At 46.0% G+C, this 6556-nt stretch overlaps 1 long non-coding RNA gene across 2 annotated transcripts; it reads left to right on the top strand.

The window, feature by feature from the left end:
- The first annotated feature begins 2649 nt into the window (after positions 1–2649).
- LOC146757826 (uncharacterized) lies at positions 2650–4761 on the top strand. Of its 2 annotated transcripts, XR_014935761.1 has the most exons (3): positions 2650–2746; positions 2884–3081; positions 3167–3642. It is a non-coding gene; the product is annotated as an uncharacterized LOC146757826 (long non-coding RNA). The 2 variants fall into 2 exon arrangements; XR_014935760.1 differs by lacking the exon at positions 3167–3642 and adding an exon at positions 3885–4761 and having other exon boundaries at positions 2675–3081.
- The last annotated feature ends 1795 nt before the right edge of the window (positions 4762–6556 follow it).

Below are 6556 nucleotides of genomic sequence, written 5' to 3'. Positions count from 1 at the left end.
TAATGGTGTTAACTGGAGAGGAATGCAGGCTATGTGAACAGTGTGTGTGTGTGAGGAAGAGGCAAAAGGGCAGCGCTGTGTCAGGACAGCACAGTCTCTTCCAGTTCTTCGTGCTTAACCCTTTGCTCTGCCTGAGCATGAGCTGTTGAGTAACACAGAGCTGTGAGACAGAGAGGAGCAAGCAGAGATCTCCATCACTTCCTATAGCAGCTCATACAGTGCAAAGTATACAGGGAAACAGAACTGGGGCAAAACAGGACGCCGTGGTGCCAAGGTTCAGATTAGCAGCACCTGGGCATGTCAGTTACCTGGGGCATGGGTTTTGTCAAACAGAAGGGAATGCAAGTGCTCCCCAGTGAGAGGGAGAAAGGAGACCCACTTTCAGTGGAGAACAGCAGCTGATGTAGAGTTGAGCAGGGAGGACCAGGGCAGAGAGAAGTGGGTGGCAGCAGTGAAGCCATACCACATCTGCTAGAACATAAATCGTGAATGAAGTAGTGAGATGTGTTTGAAATGAATGGATCCTGTCTAAATGAGAGTGCAGGACTGTATCCTTCCTTTATTTTTATATCAGAGGAAGGCTCTACGTGAACATGAACTGAATGACCAGAATCTCCCACACTATCCCTACTTGCCAGTCTATCCTTTTAGATCAAGCAGGACAGATACTGAAAATAGGAAAATGACATTACTATACTCATACACAACAACCAGAGACTCCTGGTATTAAAGCACCAGGTTGAATTCTGGGCTATCTTTTTTGGTTTGTTTCTGTGGCACAAAATATCTCCCACAAACCCAGATGCTTTCTCTTTATGTATCAGATTGAATATCCACAGTAGCAAGAGAACATATCAGTGACTGACTCTTTTTTTTTCAGATGCCAGCATCAAATTTTGCAAGGTCTTGTAGATGAATAATAAACAACTGCATCACTTCCACATGCTGTGATCTGTGGTCTTCACAAGGAAATGACCCTTATCCTTTCCCAAACCAAGAGTTAACACACCTTTGTTGATACATGTCATACTTCTGAGGCTCAAAGTAACATCAATACACATCATCAGAAGGTGCAAGAAACAAGTTCCCTAGGAAAGAAAGGCTCAAGCACCCAGCTTCAAGTGGCATCTCTAGGCAGGAGATGGGCTTGAATATATACTGGGGAAAAATAAAAAGCATTATAAACCACTATTCACTATGAAAGCAAAGAGAACTCTTCTAGGAGGGTTTTTTTTCTTGGTGGGGAAGACACAGATTTCATCCTGATGCTACAGAGCAACTTCAGCCAGCTCCTGCTCTGCCTTTGAGCAGATGCTCCATCCACGTGTCCATTGCGGCTGCAGGGCTGGGCTGCGTGTGCTCCACAACAATAGATGATCACTCTTAATTATGGCAGCCTGAATGAGTATGACTCTGCCAGTCCCTTTCCTTACGGTATCTGATCAATACAGCCCTAATTGCTAAAGGAAGGGAGTATCGTACACAATCACTGCACAATGGTTTAATCACTTGGATGCTTAAAGTTAATTTCAGGCAGTTCATTTTTCATTGACGCTCTCACTCTACCAGAGATGGCTTGTCTTCCTGCAAGCACAGGTGCACATGTGCCCTCAGCTAAAGGTGGTTTATTAATAGCTTTTAGCAAGATTATCGGAGCTAATTGAAGAAGTGAGAAATGTTATTATCAAGCATATGCTTATAAGGAGGGTGTTTATTTTGGCATGGATGCTGAAAGCATTTACTGAATCATTTCTTGGGGGAAGAGATAGAAAGGTCTTCTTCTCTGGGCTGTACTGAGCACCTTGGAAAATCTGAGCTAACATGGTAGCTCAGCTTGGAGGTTATGGCAGCACGGGGAACAGTGCCATGCAAGTGACAACAAAAATATTCTATGATACATATCCCTGATGATGGGATGGAATAGAGATGGGAAGCAGAAAATCAATCTCATAGCCTTCGTTCTATGTTGGACTATTGAGCTCCAGGACAAAGCTTGGCGGCAGCCAGCAGGTACTGTGCAAAGTCAGATGGTCAGATAAAGATGAAGTGCGCAGAGTATGATGGCATTGCTTTTCTCCCAGAAAAATCACTGTAAGATAAAATTGGAATCCCTTGTTTTTCTTATTATTTTTTTCTTGCTACTGCATATCTGAAATGCTGTACTCAGGTGCAGCTCTCTTTACATCCCGGAGATCATTTCCCATGAAGAATAGCAGGCAATGTTAGAAATCTGATAAGAGCGTCTTTCTCTTTTGATGAGTTCCTGCCCAAAATCTGAGGCAGGAGATGAGGAATTCAGCATGAAGGATACAGACCAAGAGAAAGGACCCGACAGGAACACAGTCACTCCCTTTGTTGCAATGCTTTAGGCTAACCATTATTCACAGCCCTTTCCTCATATTGCATCTTTCATGATTTGCTTAAGCGATTTTAAATTGCTTTTGTGATTTCATTTAGCAGAGACCACAATAAAAGTGACCCTTGAGTCTATGAAATGAAACAGCCTGCACAAAGGGACTGAAGGCCTCCGCAGTGTGTGGGGTGACAGGTTTCTGTGCTGCGCTCAGTGTGTTTGCATGGGACAAAGGAAAGATAAAGGGCCCCGAGAAAATGAGGAACGAGAGAGGAACATTGCTACAGCGGCTGCTCAGAGCAGCTAGGCTAAAATCCACACTGGCTGCTTCTTTGCCTGCGCAAATGAAGGGGAAAGCTTTGTCAGATAACCCTGCTGAGTGAGGCAGAGATGGTACCTTGCAAAGTTGTTGCATTTTTATGCAGCTGCTTTGCTGGGCTACTCTCAACTGTGGCAGAGAGCAAATGAGCCCCCTGGGGTAAGCCTGTAGCAGAGGAATCCCAAAGCTGACCTTTGCTTTCTTTCCATAGGCTCCTAACAGCCCCTGGGGACTGGCTGCAGCACCGGAGACAAAAAGCTGAGCAGAATGCACAGAGGAATCCATACAAAAGCAACCTATTGCCGTGCTGTTTGGCTGCTCTTGGCTGTCGATGACAAGTGGACTGGTGGTGTTAGGCAGCTCCCAGGGGGAGGATCTGAAGCACTCTATCTGTGACACCTCGTTTAAGGTATTACTCCTACTTTCCTTCACTTTGCAGAGTGTAAGACCCCAGGGAAGGGGCAGCCTGTGATCTCCCTGCTCTCCCCCTACAGGAATCGCTGCAGTGGGGGGAGGCAGGAGGAACTTACTCTGGCCATGCAGCACCTCTTGTGCTTTACCAGGAACCAGCACCCATGCTGGCACACTGCAGCCTGGCTTGTTCTGCTCTGAGCTTCCCAGGAGGTGGGCAGCAAGTCTTTCCATGTACTGCCCCTGCTTTCTAACATCGAGCAGAGAAAAAGGGAGGGAAAAAGCAACAGCAGAATAAAATAGAACAAACTTTTGGAGAAGAAGAGGAAAGAAGGCCACGGGGAGCTGAGAACTGGGAGAAATCTGATTTTGAGGTTTTGTCACCACGGTGGCACAATTTCCTGCCATGCAGCTGTGTAATGAGTTCACATCTGTTAATGCCACATGTTGCTCTGCCTTGCACAGATGCAAAGTCTCTATTTTTCTAATTAGCAACAACATGAAGTATATCTTAATTTTCTGTCCCCCTTCCCTCTAATAAATGTGGTATTAACAAGGTTACGTGCCTGCTTTCACAGGGTTTAATTGAATGAGAAGAAGAATTGGGTTAGATCAAACTTTAGGTGGGGATCTTTTTAGGTGGGGTTTGCCCAGATGCAGAGATGTCAATTCCTCGCAGCTAGTGGAAGGCACAAAGTGGGAGGTGGGGATACACATCCTTTCCCAGCTGTGGGTGTGATTAACCAGGCTTCTCTGGACCAGGCTGCACATATATGTGTTGTACCTATGTGTTTTTTAGAGTTTATCCATCCACTTGACCCTGGCTGGAAGCTCAGCTGAGTTTCTGGATGGCGTGGATAAAGACACAGCTCAGGACTGAGCAGACCAAGAGCGACGGGTCCTCAGGGGCAGCCCTACCTGAGACCAAGTGACTTTCTCCACTGCTGGCTGTGAGATGTGCTGCAGAGAACAGCTTTGCCCTGGGGTTCCCAGTGTGACGGTGGGGAGGGCGTGAGTCTCCTTGCACAGCAGCATTCGTATTCACTGGGCTGCTGGGGGAAATCCACCGAGACCCAGGCAGCAATTACTTGTGTGATTTAATTGGCATTATCATTTTACTGGCTTGACAGAGATAAATCGCTGTATTGGATGAGGCTGCTACTGTGTGACAGCAAATGCAGAAGGAAGGACTTTCTCCTTCTCTCTGAAATAGGAGATGACTACCAGTGTATCTTAATAATTAGTGCTGTTATAATTAATCGGACTATTTGAGAGCCAATCTAACAAACAAATGGAGGCCTTGATTGTTTGGTAATTGACAATTTGTTTCCAATATGGTATCACTCACATCTGCTTGTGTAACAAATAAAAACAAAATAAAATTGAGATTAGCTGAGGGCTGGGCCCTGGCTGCAGAGAGGACGGGTGACTGTGTGAGAGAGCAGGGAGAAGGAGCATTCCCAGGCATGAAATGTCCCAGGGACCCATTTGTCTTGCACACACAGTGAGATTCCTGCTGGTTCCCGGCCTTTGGAGCAGTTGCAGCCAGCTGTGGCCGCCTGTGCGGGTGGTTTGATGGAAGGGCAGAGCTCCCAGACCTTGGCTTTTCTATGCCATTTGCACCCTGGGTGTACTCCTGCACAGGCACAATATGCAAAATAAAGCACAGCAAATGCAAGCAGAGAGTTATTGTTAATTATTTAAATGAAGCAAGCAGGACGCCAGTATTTTGCTGATAAAAATTGTGCATCATGCTGAAAACCAGTTGAGTCTTCAGAAGGTTCCCCCTTGCTTTCTCAACTGGAGCATTTTTCCTTCTTTGAAATAAAAGCAAATACCTCCATGTCCTCAATGCATCACTGCTCACACAGCACAGACTTTGCTCCCTTGGGCTTCAGGAAAAACTTCTCTGAATACACAGTGATGCAGCTGCCCAGAGAGGTGGTGGGGTCACCATCCCTGGAGCTGTTTAAGAACCGTGGGGATGTGGCACTAAGGGATGTGGGCAGTGGTATAGGGATGGGGTGGGATGGGACTTGGGGACCTTAGAGGTCTTTTCCAACCTTAATGATCCTATTAATGCTCATCAGTGCTAAGCTGGAAATGGGCTCTGGACCATGCTGCAAGGCAACAATTATGGACATCCATTGGGAAAATCATCTGGGGGCCTGGCTTTTGCTCCTACCACCATTCCTCCCTGTTGCAGCAGAATTGTTGCTGGATCTGAAGAGGCTGTGCACATCTCTGCCAAGTGGCAACGCTTCTCCCTCCGCCCAGTTTAAATGAGATATGAATAATTGATTGGCCTCTTGAATAATTAATTGGATATTCAATAATGAAAGTAATTGTTTGGCTCATTCCCCCATTGATAATCAAGCTAATCTTCTCCTTCAGCATGTGGGCCATACGGGTACGTAAACCAGCGAGACAGTTTATAGGCTGATAATACAACTAATGTGCTCGGTGCGAGGTCACCTTGTCCAAATACACCCACAGCTCCAGGGCTGCTCTCCACTGGGTTGTCTGCAGCACAGCCAGCCCGTGTGCAGGTTTTGTTGTTTTTTGATTGCTCAACATCTCACCAGGGAGGAGTCTTCTACACTTTAAACAAAAATTGTCAGACACTGCTTGCTCCAATTAATGCTTGCAGGGGGGTGTTCTTGCCCTAGTCAATAGGATGCAGATTAAACGAAGCAAGGAGCTCTGAATTCACGGGGCTGCCCTCTCCTAGAAGCATTAGTCATCAACTCTGCAGAGAGATTCCAGAGCCAGAGCTTTCCTTTGTCAGTAGCCCTTTAAAAATCAAAATCAAACCTAAACACGTTAAAGCTGGCTTTGCAGCTGTTACTTTCTTATTTTTTGTTGATTTTTTTTCCTATTTTTTTGAGCTTCTAATGTTGAAAGTCTCACAAAACCATGGAGGCTGAGCTGACATCTCCATGGCACAAACAAACATGCTATGGATGAGAACTTGGCAGTGGCAGTGGGGCATCTGTGGGTGGCACAGCTTCAGGTTGTCCCACAGGAACTTCTGGAATCTTTGTTTGAGTTCATATATTAATAGAATAATAAAATCATAAAGTCATTAATGTTGGTCAAGACCTCAAAGATAATCAAGTCCAACCCAACCTACCCACTGTGCTCCCTAACCATGCCCCTCAGTGCCACATCTCCTAATTGCTTGAACACCTCCAGGGACAGTGACTCCCTGGGCAGCCCATTCCAATGACTGACCACTCTTGAGTGTTAACTCTTGAGTTCTTGCGCTGGTTTTAGCAGCTGGGGCAGTATTACAGTATCTGACATGGGTTTTAACCCCAACATAACACCACAGAGCCAAGTAATGAGAACAGAGAGCCATGTTAATGGAGGCTGAGCAAGTGCTGGAGTATTTTAAGTCTGGGCAGAGGTTAGGGTCCCAGCAAGTGATGGAAACCATAATGTGTGGAAGACCCTTGCAGATGTTTCACAGC

This window comes from Coturnix japonica, chromosome 19 (genome assembly GCF_054131305.1).
Source record: "Coturnix japonica strain WE chromosome 19, WE-NBRP24, whole genome shotgun sequence".
Taxonomy (NCBI): domain Eukaryota; kingdom Metazoa; phylum Chordata; class Aves; order Galliformes; family Phasianidae; genus Coturnix; species Coturnix japonica.
Note: the sequence above shows the minus strand (reverse complement) of the source record. Positions and strands in the feature narration are given on the sequence as shown.